We start from the raw sequence: 15,653 nt of genomic DNA on the forward strand, positions 1-15,653 counted from the left end.
ATATAGTAATTTTAAATAATTCTGCATGAAGTTATAATAAATTATGTTCTTTTTCGTTTTATTAGGTATTAAGATTTGACGATATGTAATTGATAAACATGTTTCACAATAATGATGGAAGTCGGGATATTTTAAACTGTGAATATAATTATGAATGAATAGCGTTTTAGAGGTTTTACAGTCGAACCGAAATATATTTAGGCACTAAAGTGATGTCTAATGAAAAATTCAACAAAGCAAACTACATCAAGCACTCGGTCTTAGCACTGATAGATAACTCACTCAATACTGTACATCTGTTCTGGGTAGACGGCAAGAGAGATGACACCAGTACAGTCTATATATATGACTGTACAGGGAGACACATAATTACTGTAGTCTTGTTTGTTTAGCTGCAGTATCAGGTAACTTATGCGGCTACCCTGATGTTTATCTTACTCTCTCTTCATTCTCCTTTCGAGATTCATTAGAGATACAAGAGTTCGATTTGATAACTATATCAAAATAGATAAGCACAAGATTGCGTGCCTCGTTGTGATTAAGTTCGTACAATTTGCAGTATATTTTACTCAAAAATGGTTGCTTATAATTTCTATTAAAATAATTAAGAAACTGACTGGGCCTTCTTAAAATTGTCATGTCCGTCCGCTTGTGCGATATAACTCTTGATAGAAAGGTACTAGAGACTTTACACTTAAGCATAGGTATCTCTTTGTCTAAGGAAGAATCCCACGGATTTTAAAGTCAAGAGGTCAAATGACAATCCATCTGTTTGTCAGTCTTATAACACGTGATAGAACGGTCCTACATGTTTGAAACTTGGGTGTATAGGGTACTTTGTTCAGAGTAAGAACTGTACTGATTTTGGGGTCAAAAGATCAAAGAGCAGTCCGTCCGTCTGTCCGCATGCATGATAACTCTTGACAAAAAGGTCCTAGAAACCTAAAACTTGGTGTATTTATCTTGGCCCAAGGAAGAACTATACTGATTTTGGGGTTTAAACGTCAAAGAACAGTCCGTCTTTCTGTGCTATAACTCTTGACATACAGCTCCTAGAGACTTGAAATTTGGCTTGGCACATGGACCAAGAAAGAACTGAATTGATTTTTGGGTAAAAAATGTCAAAGGGCAGTTCGTCCTTGCGTGATAAAAAGTATTGATAATAGAGGTCCTAAAGAAAATTTGTGACTTTCTACAAGTGATGTAAGGGTTCAAGGGGGGTAGATACAGGGAATGTTCAGTGTAAAACTTCAGCTTTTGCCTTTGGACAATTATTTTCTTCTGAGAGTAAGCTGAGTATGTTTTATGTTCATTGAAGTACCAAAGATTTTAAAAGATCCATTTTTCTTCTATATCATTGCTTAAAAGAAGACTTTGCCAATTATAAGTAGCAACCCATTTGGGTCAGATTGCTTCAATTTGGATAGAATTTACAACACAGCTTTGGGCAGAGTGATCACCCAGCACTGATTAATTTTGAAATAAGGTGGCATGTGTCTGTATTGGAGCATATCCAAGTTTTTCAGAGTTGAGTGATTGTTTTTGAAGGAAGTCTCATTGTGAGTGAAGAGAGACTCATTCAGTAGACATTTTTCTGTCTTCTATCAATAAATTCACATTGATAACTCCCATTAAAAAGGAAGAATTTGTAATCTTAGTAATCTTGATGGATTCTGTGAAAGCCTGAAATGCTTCTTCTATCTTGCCATTAGGTTATCTGTATGTACCTATTTTAATGCATTTAAGTTTTCAAGACTCTTTTATGTAGATAGATATACAGTACTACCATTTTATTCAGCAATAATGGACTTATAAGGAAAGTCTGGAATCATGGCCATGTTTTATTATTTCACTGAATTGTAGATCATGTTTCTTACATCTATTTTAGTTCCTTAACCAGATATTGCAGTCTTGTTATTTTATTTGAAACTTTCTTTATGTTTTGGAATAAAAATACCTATTGAGATTTAAGTATTTAGTCTCTAATTTTTGTGAGTCAAATAAAATAAAATATTGTTTGGTTTATTATATATAAGGGGGTTTTTCTGGTTGATTTTGATAAGAACTTCTTACTTTGTTAATATTATTTGGTATATGAGTAGACTTTACATTGTTTAAAACTATTTTAAAGATTGTTCTTCAGGGTTTATTTTAGAATTGTCATGTCTTTAGGATAACTTATGTGATATTTGGCACAGAAGTTAGTTTGTGGTCTGACTGTTCTCTAAAGCTGAAATGTGTATGTTGCTTCTGTTTTTGTTCTGTAGAGGCTATGATATTAGCTTGTTTGATTATTTTTTCTTTCATCTTTTTTAACATTTTAAATTTAGTTGGGTTCAAAAATCAAGTTCTCTTAGCACGTTTTCTTTTATTAATTGCTTTCCTGTATGCTCAAAAGTTTCAGTCAAACTTTCAACCCTAGTTCTCAAGGCTAAATTCTTTTTTTTCCAAATATTCGAATTATTGTTTCGTAGTAGCCTCTTCAATATTTTGTTCAGTGATCCTCTGTGCTAGATTAGAATGTTTAATTGCTTTTTTTTAATAGTTAAACTATGTAGGTCTTGTTTGAGTTTATTCTTTTGAAATGACAATGCATTTCCAGACTCTGTAGCCAGTGAATTGTCTCAAGTGAGTGCTTAGCACTTTTACTTGTACATTGTGTTATGGAGATAGGAGACATTTGTCTGAAATACTAACACAGTCCTTATGGTGTTAAAGGTGGTGTGGACCAAAATATTTAATAGGATATTATTAGACTCTGACCTCTTTGATTCTTAACTTTTGCATGGCGAAGAAGTCCTCCCATCCCACGTATTTTTTACAAAACTCTCCTATATAGCTCATATTCTTTTGTTTTTTGTTTTAGACTGAATCTCTAATGAACTTTTACTAGTTTATTGAATGTTACTTTTATTTAGATGGCATATTCTTTCAATATTTTCAATACTGTATACATGCAGACACACTTCATGAGAGGTTGACACATTAAAAACAAAAAAACATATGAACATGTTTTCTACCACGCTTCATTTAGTGTATGCCTGTCCATTATGTTCTTTCTTTTATTAAAAAAATTTCATATCTAGAACAGTTAATACAAATAATCTGTAGTGAGAAACAAGCTTCAATAAGTTTGCATTTGAAGAAACTCTCCTTGAGATGTATTACATTGGCTTCATCCCATTTCATGTGGCGATCTAAAGACCAATAATGTTGCGCAATTTTAGACTTTTCCACTAGCAATTTTGTGTTTTCTTTATGCCTTCTTTATTCTTACATTTAGTGGTCGCCAATGTATGCCCTATTACAAGAACATGTTATATTTTTGAGTCCTGTGTGCCATTTTTTGTTTTGGCTTTTACGAGATTTTGTCTAAGAGAATGTTTTGTTTTCTAAAAGCGGTGCTAAATATTATATTTTCTGCCTACTCTTCTAATTTTCTCATACGATCCTGGCACATAAGGGATTGACATATATGTACAGTTTTAGTTTTATAATTCTGGGATTTTAAATTCCTTCTTTTGCACTTGTTTATAACAGACTGAGGATATCTATTTTTAATGAGTTCCAATTCAACTTTTTATATTTCTTCTTGTAACCTATCTTGGAACACAAGCTCATTGCTCAGTCCAACAAAGAGTATGTGATCTTTGTCTGAGCACAAGCTCTTTGCTATGTCAAACAAAGCGTATGCAATTTCTTCTTTGACAGATTTTTGATGGTTCGATTGAAAATTTAGATATTCAGCCCATGTGTGTTTTCTTAAGACAAACTATTGTCTTCAGAAAGTCTATCTCTTACTACACATATCCAGATAGAGGAGTTTGTTTTGGTCTTCAACCTCCATTGTTAGGCAAATGTAAGGAGAAATGCTGTTTATGTGGGATGAAAAATCTAAGTTCAGTGTTGCCTTGAGGGAAGACGACCAAAGTATCATCCACGCATCTCCACCAGATCCTCAGTTTGAACAGAGTTGAAGTCAAGGCGTTTTCTCTCAAATTCTTCCATAAAGACATTGGCAAACAAGAGCAATAGACGAGATCCCATCCATCGCTATAGGGGGTATTATTTCACCCTCTAATTTGAATTAGCTACATTGAGTGCAAAGTCCTAATAGTTCCATAATTACGTGGATAGGAAAGTTTGGTTCTCTCGTTTAGTATTTGATCTTTTCTTTTAACAGAAATTCAATAATTTTCAATGTTTCTGGAACTGGTGCATTAAAGACTTTAAATGTCAAAGCTAATGAGCCTATTGGTTTCAGCCAGTTTCTAAGTTTTTTACTTCTACAATGTTTTTGGAGTTTTTAATTAAAGAGTAAGTTTTTTCAACAAGTGGTCCAGGATGCCCAAGAGCACTTTAAATATTTCCCTATATGGAGAATTCCGGGAACTAATTATTGGGCATCGGTTGAATCTTTCTTTAATATAGTATATTTGCCAGCATTCAGTTTCCATAATTTTCCACATATACTTTATTGTGTGAGTACAACAGTAGTGTGTCCTTTGACAGATGGTAATATTTTGACTCTATCATATTTCCCAAGGATCGATCCAGCCCTGAGATTTTCCTTATTAAGATTGGGTTTTGAGGGAGAAATTTTGTTTAGTAAAAGGCTGGCTTCACACCAAAATCTGTTACTCTATTTATCCGATATCTGCAAAACAGCGGACGCAATTCATGTCACAAACTCCAAAGTATTTAATGATTTATGGGCTATGGAAAAGTTTATTTCATTGGAAAATCAGCAGTTTCTGTTTCACGTAGTACTAGCTGACAGATTTTTAGTCTTCTTGTATTTTTTTAAGGTTAATTTTTTTTATCTGATTCTAAATTTTTTTATATCTATTTTGGATTTTCTGAAGGATATTTATTGTTAAGTTTGTTGCCATTTAAACTTGTGAGGTGGTTTGTTTTAACTTCAATACTAGTTTGGAGGATGTTTTTATTTTCTGGAAGTAATTAGTAATTCTTTTTTAAAGTAAAGATTTAGAAGGAGAAAACATTATTTTATTAGGTTTCTTGTTGTAAAAAGGCTTTTTTGGAGAAAATGCTTTAGGCATTAAATTTTCATCACATTTATGTAAAAAGGTCAGATGGTTGGAATGCTTAGTTGTCTTGATATGCAAGTTTTCAAGATCACTGATTTGTTTACTAGTTCTGGATCCCTACCAAGAATTAATTCCTTGTTTTAAAGTTTATTATTAATGATAGAGGGTATGGAAGAATTGAAAGAATAATAGTATCGAACATTTGCCATTGCTATATTTTACAAAATGTTTACCCCTAAAAGGAATAGAATAGTTTTTTTATTGAATAAGCCAAAGGCAGTACAATTGTCAATACACTTAGAAATATTATGTTGATATTAAAGTCATTGAAAATTGGTTTTGAGTTGTCAATATTCATCAAAGTGTGTTTTGAAAGTCTGACACATAATAAAGTTCCTCTTCCAACAGAATATTTTTATCTTGTTTTTAAAGTCCTTATGTGGTTGACAGTTTATCCTTTCTGGTAGAAGGTTGAACAGTTGAACTCCGCACCAGGAAAGACGATTATCAAGAATCACTCCCAAGAATTTGATGCTGCTATCGCTATTGTGTCTCAGATAAATTAATATGAAGATTTTGGATTTTATCAGAATTTAGCTTGAGGCTGTTTACAGAGCACCAGTTTGTTATTTTTTTTTGACTCACTTAATGTGATTTTGGAGATTTTAGACCTGTCTTGCATCAGATCAGACAGTTATGTCATCAGCAAAGAGGTATGCAGACATTGATAAGAAGCTAAGATGGTATGGTAGGTAGTTTAGAAACAATTAAAAGATCGATTCTTGTTTCACACCTCGTGTTTATTGTGGATTTGACAGTTTACCTTCATACTCCACCACCTGTTACCACCCTTGGAGATAGTCTTTAATGAAAGTGATAGCCTTTATACTGAAACCATAGTATATCAACTTTGCAAGTAATATTGTGGAGGACTAAATCAAAGGCTTTTGACAGGTCGAAGAGGCTCAATGATACCTTATACCGATTTTCCAGTCCCTGGAGCACATCTCTTATTAAGTCCCCTGTGGTTGAGCATGTACCTTTTCTAAATATGTACTGACTGGTGGTCATTTAGTAGATTATGTATTTCAAGAAATGACAGTATTTGGCGTAGTAAGATTGATTCCATGACTTAGCCAATATTGGTATGATACGGACAGGATGATAGTCTTCATATGAGACCATTTTACCTTTTTTAGGGATAGATGTGATTTCCCCCCCATTTTTAATATGGAGGGAAACATTCCTTCATTAAAGCAAAGGTTTATTATATACATCAAAGGTTCGTCAATGAGATTTGCTATGTCTTTCACCACTAGTGTTGTAAATCCCAAATGATCATTGGCCTTTGAGTTATTCAAACCTGTCAGAGTCGCAAATATCTCTCCTACTGTTGTTTCTTTAACATTAAAACTTGTTGATGGTCTTGGTGAATGCTGCAAGTAGTTCAGATAATAATTACAACCATGGTTTGTTATCACAACATTTTGTAATGTAAAAATGGAGGTAAATGCAATATTGAAGCCATCTGGACTGGGCCTAAAGTCACCATTTGGGATAGACTTAGAGACCGAACGCAAACCAAGCTCCTCTTTTACCACGTCCCATGAAGTTTTGGCTATGTTGTTAGAGGCAGATATTCTGTTGTTGAATGCCTTTTTTGCTTTGTCCGCTGCTCTTCTGTATATTGTTCTTGCTTCGATACTGTGTGCTTTGACTACAGGAATTCCTGTGTTGCTGGTCCAGTCTCTCAAAAAATAGTAATGGTCTCGAAGCTGATAAAAACCATTTGCTTTTCTTTGTATCTCTTTGTTTGCTTATTTTCCAAGAGCAGTATGCACTTAAGGCCATGATCAGTATATTAACAAACTAAGTGGTTTCTAGGTCCGCCTCCTTGATTTCATACACTGAAGTCCATACTGTTTAACTCAAATAATCGTTAGGCTGAGTGACATTTTTATTATTATAAACCCAGAATCTTACTGTTGACATTCTTAGGTTTACATCTACTGAGAAAGCAAATTCCTGGGTGGTGTGGTCTGATGTAGTGATATACAACAAATTTAAAATTTATGTCCTACAGCAAAAGGAGAATTTCCTCCAGCGCAAACGTATAAAGGTTTCAAACATTAAATTAGCAGACTAATTGGCCTAGTCAACCTTCTGTTAGGCCAATTTGGGTACCAATATAAAAAAAGAATTAACTATGAAATCTAAAAAGATTTTAACAATCAAACAAACCTACACCAACAAAATTTATGCACACACTATGCATACTAAGGTCTAGACCAAAACAAAGGGCCGGAGGCGGCTGACTTGACCCTTCTCCTTTTTGACCATCCTTCTCCTGCCCTATTGTTTAAGAAGATTCACTATGATACCACAGGCCAAGTGCTAACAATAATTTTTGTGTTAGTGATCCACTGTTGCTTGTGCAGTTGTGAAGTGTATTTGTGCTTGTGATTTATGTACAGTGACAATGCCAGGGTTCTCTCTGCAATGTCTGGATACAATGCCCCGGTTCTCTCTGGAATGTCTGGATTTCAAACTGTTGTCCAAAATGATAATCTTTTAATTCGTTCAGTAGCAGTCCATTGCTAAACGTTGTAGGTTTTAAGTACTTTTTTATGCATTAAATTTCTTACACTTGACAAAGAGGGTGGATTTCAATCCTCAAAATGTAGTGTTATATATTTTGAACTTATAACAATGGCAAATTTCCAAAATCCTATCATCCTTTCTTAGAGGTCAAAAATGTACTAAAGTGCTGTTTTTTTAAATTATTTTAACATTATTAACATGTGTTTTAATTAAAATATAACATTAAAATTCTATTCATATTGAATCTGTTTGTAATTATCATAGTGCATCCAATATTGTACCTGATGAGACAATGAGAATACATCTTCACATAGATTACTCTATATTTTGCAGTCTGAGTGTCTCTGATGTCGAAACGATGTAGAGTTACTTTGAAGTTTCTTTGTCACTAACTTTTTTGTACCTCTTCAGACGACCATGACTCCTGATTCCAGGAGACAAGTTTGTGACAGAGATTTCAGACACAACACTAAGAGAAAAGTGAATTGGAAGCACACTCAACATTTACACTGATCCAAACCTTCAGTGGAGTGCACTCATAGAGCAATATTGATTTTTTTGTTCACTTGGAAAGTCGAGAGGTCAGTTACAAGAAAGAGTGCACTCAAGTCGTTAACTGAGCATGACTTCTATCTAGAGTTTTATCTTAAATTTACTCTATGTGATATGTTAGCAACAGTCGGAACTATTACAATCAGATATTTGTCTCACTACAGAAAGGCCAAACCAATCTTAATACAACAATGTTTTATTTTGCAGATTTTTTTAACCAAATTTCAATGGATTGTTTCAACATTACAAAACACGGTATTCATTGCTGTTTACAACAGCTCTGGTTTATATTGTATTTACCTACTTATTCAGCAATTAGAATTAAACAGCAATCAGATAGATCTTAACATACAGTTGAAATAAAATGTAGAGTAGAGAAATATTAAGACATTGTGATCTATTATTTCATTCAAGTTTTTATCATGCCCCAAAACATAAAACCAGTAAGATGTATCTATAAAAAATGTGTTCCACAAAAGGCCAAGCACATTCACACCTGTTATTATGTTTGTGAAGAGTTCCAGAAGGATTACTACGTTGTAAGCAGAGTGCTCGATAGGACAAGATTCTCCAGATTTCTTAACTAAGGGATTACAAAAAAAAGTTATTAGGTTGAAGACATTGGTCCATCCAACTCTTTACTATTAAGGCAAATTGAAAAAGAGAAACACTGAATCAATGAATTGTTTCAAATTGACAATGAACCTCATTTCTTTATAAGTCTAGTAGATTTTGTACCCTTATTAAGTGACTAACAACATTTTACTAAGTAAATTGAAAAATCTTTGAACTTTTGCTTAGTTAAAACATTAGATGTAACACTAATGTTATATTACAAATAATGTAAGATTATTAGCGATTATTATAATAAGTGATTTCATAATAAGAGTTGCAAGACATGACGAACATCAACTAATCTTCTAATTATAAAAGATTTTTGCACATGTAACATATACAAGGTAAGGTCCAAGTTTCCAGCCTGCCCTGCTTAGGCACTTCCATGCCGGTTTCATTTTCCCTTCCCTTAACCTTTGCCTGAATCTCTTATGTATTATCAGTCTGTCTCTAACACTGAAGGAAAAACTGCTGTCTTGTTTGAAATTGAGTAACAGGGGGTAATTGTAAAGAGAACCTTACTCCTGCACTAATCAAAGAGCACTTGGAAGGAGGCTACAGGCAGTCCTCCCCTCATATTATACAGTCAAAGAATGAGTAGAAAATGTTCATCAGGTCAGGGAGAGAAAGTCTGGATGATGATGACCCATGTTCCAGTCGCCCTATGGAAGCAATCACACTTAAAACAATTCAACTTGTGGAAGCCAAAATAATGTCTGACTGGCATTTGGTGTACACAAAAATAGGTAAACGGGTTTGAACTTAGAAAAACAATTGTTTTGAGGATCATCAAAGAACATTTGCATATGGCTAAGATGAGTGGAATATGGATGCCAAACATAATTTTCTAGCTGTTCAAAAAGAGTTCATTTATCGCTCTGATAAATAAAAAAAAAATATAGTGCTGACCCACATAATGTCATGAAGTCAATTGTAACTGTAAATGAAAAATAGGTCCTCTAATATGATCCTCCCAGTAGAATGGAGAATAGCAGTAAAAGTAATATGACTCCATCAACAACAAAATATGAAAACAATTTTTTGGGATTGCTCATTGATTTAAAAGAAAGGAACACTCCAGTGAATCCTGAGTACTAGTCAGCCCTACTTTACCGTTTTGCGCAATGAAATATGAAATCACTAAGAAAAGGCGATGAAAGTAAAGGTGAGGAAAGTTGAGCAGAGGTGTACGACTTCCTGACCTGTCGATATATCATTGATTGCCAAGGTTGTTGTGAGGGTCTGCGGTTACAATAAATTGTCATTCACCCTACAGCCCAGACTTAACTCCCGGCAACTTCTACCTATTTTCCAATCTGACGTTCGTGGGAGGAGATTTAATACAGATGACAAGATCCAAGCAGCTGCGGAATAAAATTTGCAGGCAAGAAAGAATAGAATTTTAGGATTGCCTGAAATGGAGAATATATAGAAAAACTAGACTTAATATTTTTACCACCTTTCCTTCTCTCTTGGACCGGAAAATTATGGACCTTACCTCATACCAAGTGCTCTGTTTGACTTTTATTCTTAAAAAAATAAATATATTTGAGTTATTTAGCTCCAAAACTACATGTAAGTTAGCAATCACTTTATTTTAAAACTATTCCTTTTTGTATGAGGCTAATAATTTAAAATATATTGTGGTATTCAATTACATTATATTCACTTTTTAGGATAATAATAGGTTAATATGATATTATATCTGATGGAACGGTATTACAGTAATAATTATTCTGCACAATACAATTTAATATAATTCGTGGTCTATAGACAAGTACAGTGTTGCATCACTATTTATGGGAGTCCCAAATTTATGTTTAAAAAGGCTATCTTTAAGTGCTAACAATACGAATCTAGATTAGAAACTATTTCAGTACTCATGAATCATCATTACATCATTGGCATTTTGTATTATGTAAGGGATAATATTTTTGTAGCTAGGTTAGCCCATGAATTTAACCTCATTAATATGTACTAAAGATAGATTTTTTTGGGTGCAAATAAATCACTCTTTTTATTTAAATAGCCAAAAGTTGAACCAATTACAAAAATGTTTGACTCTTGAATGAAATATATGAAATTGTCACTTATATGTTACAACATAATATTGGTGGGAGTTAGAAATCATAAATCAGCTTCATGAAGTTTGTTTGTTTAGCATCACCAAGCAACTAGACCTCCACTTTCTTCTTGAGAATTTCTGAGAAACAGTTTCATGGTCATCCTATCAATAACACTACTTACACTACATTTAACTTCACTTCTTGCCCCAATCCCTCTGTGTACATAAGAAGGTTGGGTTTATGTCTTTTATTTATCATAATAATTGTCATTGGTCTTTTATCTAACATTACATTGTATAATATAAGCTTTCTTGATAATATAACATTATTTTTGTCCAATACATTATTTGTTGTATTCTGTTTTTATGTAAACTATTTGTTGGGATTTGTTTTCATATAGAAGGCAGGAAATAAGTCAAGACTAAAGTATAATAAAAATACAATTGGACTGATTATTTTAAAAAAATAATTGTATTTATAAACTGATTTTTTACCTTCAGACAATTTAATGATAGTCTAACTTAATTACATTAAAACATAAAACCAATATTTAATACTTTTATTTTTTTTATTAAATATTGGTTTTGTTTTAATGTAATTAAGTTACCAGGAACCAATATAAGCTCCATCTACAACATAATGATAGTCTGTTAATTATAACAGAAATAATTCATTTTTTATAAATAAATGACTTATAGAATAAAATATACGTTAAAGTTCCAAAAGTGCCTTTTTCCACATGCAAACTTGGAGCACCATTTTTAAATTTGTAATGCATACACTCTTTAAAGCAGTACTATAAAATGACAACTTAAGAGAATTTAAAAAGTGTTCTACAACACCTCTATTTAAAATTAAATTTTGAATTTAAGACTTTTGGTGAATTTAAAATAAGACTGTGGGCACAATGTAGTTTATTTAAAAGTTAATACAGAAAATTTCCTTACGCAAACAACTAGCATTGAAATAGGAGGCATGTCCTTTTTTATTGACACTGACATACAAAATCCATGTTTCATCACCAGTGACATGTGTTAAAGATATTTATAACCCTCACAGTACCCAGTAAGAAACTTCAAAGATTAAGAGCTGAAAACCAATTTGTATTGTAAAGATACAAAACAGATTTTTTTTAATAGGCAGAGATTTCCACTAAGAAAGAATTCCGTTACACTAGCTATGGTTGAAGTATCAATAGAGTTAAAAATATTAAAATAATTTATTTTTCTCAGACCATACTTCTCTTAGTTCCATACTCTTACATTGAATCATAACATACATTATATCAAGGTCAGACAACTAGATGAAGATGGAATGTTGCCACTTTCAGCGCCAAACAATTGTTCTGTATAACGTCAGCTGACGCCGATTTGAAGTTAATGTTCAAATCTAATGGTTAGTGTATCAACGTAATATTTTTAACACTTTCAATACCCTACCATTTCAACGTCCACCAAAATTAATGTAGCTGTTTGTTTCTATTTCCTTCTTAAGAGGGATATTCTTTATTGATTTTAAGAAAAACCTGGTTGTGAGCTTATACAATGCAACTTGATATCTGAATTATTAGAGCTGATCACATTTTCTTTGTTTTGAGTTCAATGTCACGAGTTTTGGCACCCACTGGGCATACAATTTACAATATCCAAGTTTCTCAGCCACACTTTCATACACTAGAGTTTGTCACATTTCATACAGTGAAAATCTGTGATTGTGAACTTTATCATCTTTATCATCCTTTAACTTTATCATCTAATCTGTTCAACAAGATCAACAGTAACCAATTGTCAACCACTTTCTTTTGCCATGGACATGTTCTTCCTTCACGAAACAATTGGCACCAATTTTAAAATGCAGTACAGCTATAATTTTTTCTCCATACATAAAACACAAGTCACAATGATTTTCCTTAGATTATTTTTGCAAAAATATGTGTACTTCACAGTAAGTAGGAGAGATGATAGCAGCAACCATTTTGAACACCAGTATAAATAGTTTGAATGGCGTAATGACCTTGACTGTAACACTGCCACATGGCCATTAGTTATACAGTGCTGTTACCCCATACATTTGGCGATCATATGCTTGTTGGTCTTGATCACCAAACTCATCTTCCGAACAATCCTTGTAGATAAATAATAATAAACAAACCTTGCCTTTTTTCAAATGTTCAACAACTATTAAAAAAACGGAATACATGGAATAGTTAGCTATAGATAAATTATTTAGACGTAAAACAGGACTAGATTGCGCGGAGTACAATTGTTGCTGCGCACATATGCGGCCCGGCCCAATCATTCTATCAGCGCAGTTAGTCAGTTCTCTCTGCTCCGCGAAGGAAGTGCGTATTAGCGTGGCTAAAAATATAAGTCTCAGTAAATACAATTGACACCGCAAGTGCTTCGGTTTCAAAAACTGTAAAGAAACCAGTTATTCATAGCCAAGCACGCGAAATAATATATAACTTCTATAGAGAAGTATCCCGGAATGTCAAGAAAGAAGCTAAGAGGCAAAGTGACTGATACTTGTGGGAATCATCAAGTACCATTACAGAGTTTTAAAAGAAAGTAAAAATTTGCCAGGAGAAGAAACAAAGAAATTAACTCTCCTCATGAAAAAGATCCAGGGAAAAGGCAAAGAGTGATTTTAATAAATGTTTACTGAGAAGAGTAATAAACTACTTTCATATACTAGAAAAGGAAAGACAAACATTAAAATAATTTTAAGGACAATGAAAAAAAAGAATACAATATGAACAAGGCGTATTCTTTTGCTATGTCAATATGTTATATGTTCTTCTCTAAATATCTAGTTTACAACAAATTATTTTGCAACTCGGTTTTAAGTGGAAGAGGGCAGAAAGTAATAGGAAACATCTAATAACAAAAATCAGATATTTGCAATATGAGGTTGCATTTTTTAAGAAAATTCAAGAGTTTCATGAAGCAGGTAAAATTTTACAGTTGGATGAAACGTAATTTCACAGTTCTTCTGTGGTCTCTAAAGCTTGGGACAAAAAGCAAAACTAAGAGTTTAAAGAGAACCAAGTAAGTAAAGGAAAACGAGTGATTGTTCTCCATACTGGCGGTGAAGATAAATTCGTCGCTAATGCCTTGGTCATGTCTGAATCTGCAAAGAAGACAGGTGATTATCACCAAGATATGAATTTTAAGAATTATAATAAATAGGTAGAACAAAAACTCGTCCCAAATCTGAAGAAGAATAGTCTTTTAGTCATTGACAACACAGCCTACAATAATGTACAGTTAAATCCGGCACTAACATCGTCAAGTTAAAAATGATATGATCAAATAGTTAGCTCAGAAAAATACTTATCACAATTCAGTCATGTTAAAACCTGAACTGTATAACCTAATAAAAATTAACAAGCCATACTTTAAAAGTTATCAAATAGATAATATACCCACATACCATCCCTACCTTAACCCAACAGAACTAATATGGGCCCCCCAGTGAAGGAGTATACAAAAAAGAAAAATATTAAATTTTGGAGAAGGAAAAGTTTGATTACATTACTCAAGATGAATAGAAAACCGCTGTAAACATGTGAAAAAGGTGAAGGAAGAATATTTACGGCATGAAAGAATTATCGATGATATCATGAAAAGATTTGTTATTAGCTTGGGAGAAGACAATGAAAGGGAGCTCAGTGTCAATGACAGTGAAGGAAGTGATGCCGATTCGAACAATGAATCACCGATGACGATGACTGTATGACTTGGATTACTCCTTTAGTGGATGTTTAAAGTAAGTCTAGAATATACAACTTAAGAAAAATGTATTCTTAATATTTTATTTTTTTTAAACGGGCAATGTGTTTACGGAGTACAATGAAAGTCTACGCACGCATCAGCCCAATGTCTGCAATAGATATCCTACCAGCTGCGCCTGCCGTCCCTCTCCTCTCACCTCTACATATGCAAACTGTTTTACATCCAAATAATCTTATCTATACTTCCTCAATGTTTTAATATTTATTAAAAATCCACATTACAATTAAATCTGAACTTTTATTCTTAATCTTAAGACTGATTTAAAACGTACCTGTAAGATGACTTGAAGTATGGGCTGTCGTAAGAATCCTTCCTACGCTTTTTATTAGATCGCTCACGATCATATAGAGAAGATCGGGAATGGGAATCTGATCGAGAATATGAACGAGCTGATCGCGAACGAGTACGGGAATGAGTGGCTGACCGTGATCTAGAATGAGAATGCAACCGTCTTCTGTTGCGTGGCATCTGAAACAAAACCAAAACTAATACAGATAAAAGAATATTTTAATGACTAAGTCTACTATTTTTCTGTAAATAATTTTAAAATTACAAAGTACTGAATTTATATTATTATGACACTTATGCATTTTTAAATTATTATTATTATTATTATTTGTTATCTTCTTCTATGATATATTTCACTTGTTTTCATTTTTGTTTTCTTTCCTATAAACAATTAACAAATTGACTATGGCAAACAATTTATATTATACTGTACTGTAATGAGTAGTCAGCATCAGTCAGTGAAGATGTTAACTATATGTAATATTACTAGAGTTATTATAAAGTAGATTAATACACTGAGTACGACAGGCAGACATATTAGTGCATAGTGTACTGTTGTTACAAGCAGTCAGGATCAATCAGTACAGATACACAATGATGCCATTAATTCCAGTCAGGATCAATCAGTATAGATAAACAATGATGCCATTAATTATTAATGTTTATGTAAATTTATGCGACCTTGA

At 33.0% G+C, this 15,653-nt stretch overlaps 1 long non-coding RNA gene across 1 annotated transcript; it reads right to left on the reverse strand.

The window, feature by feature from the left end:
* Nucleotides 1–13,526: 13,526 nt before the first annotated feature.
* On the reverse strand, nucleotides 13,527–15,088 carry LOC124362852. Its single transcript, XR_006922506.1, has 2 exons — nucleotides 14,951–15,088; nucleotides 13,527–14,014 (listed from the first exon to the last, which is right to left on the reverse strand). It is a non-coding gene; the product is annotated as an uncharacterized LOC124362852 (long non-coding RNA).
* Between the last annotated feature and the right edge of the window lie 565 nt (nucleotides 15,089–15,653).

This window comes from Homalodisca vitripennis, chromosome 5 (assembly GCF_021130785.1).
Source record: "Homalodisca vitripennis isolate AUS2020 chromosome 5, UT_GWSS_2.1, whole genome shotgun sequence".
Lineage (NCBI taxonomy): Eukaryota > Metazoa > Arthropoda > Insecta > Hemiptera > Cicadellidae > Homalodisca > Homalodisca vitripennis.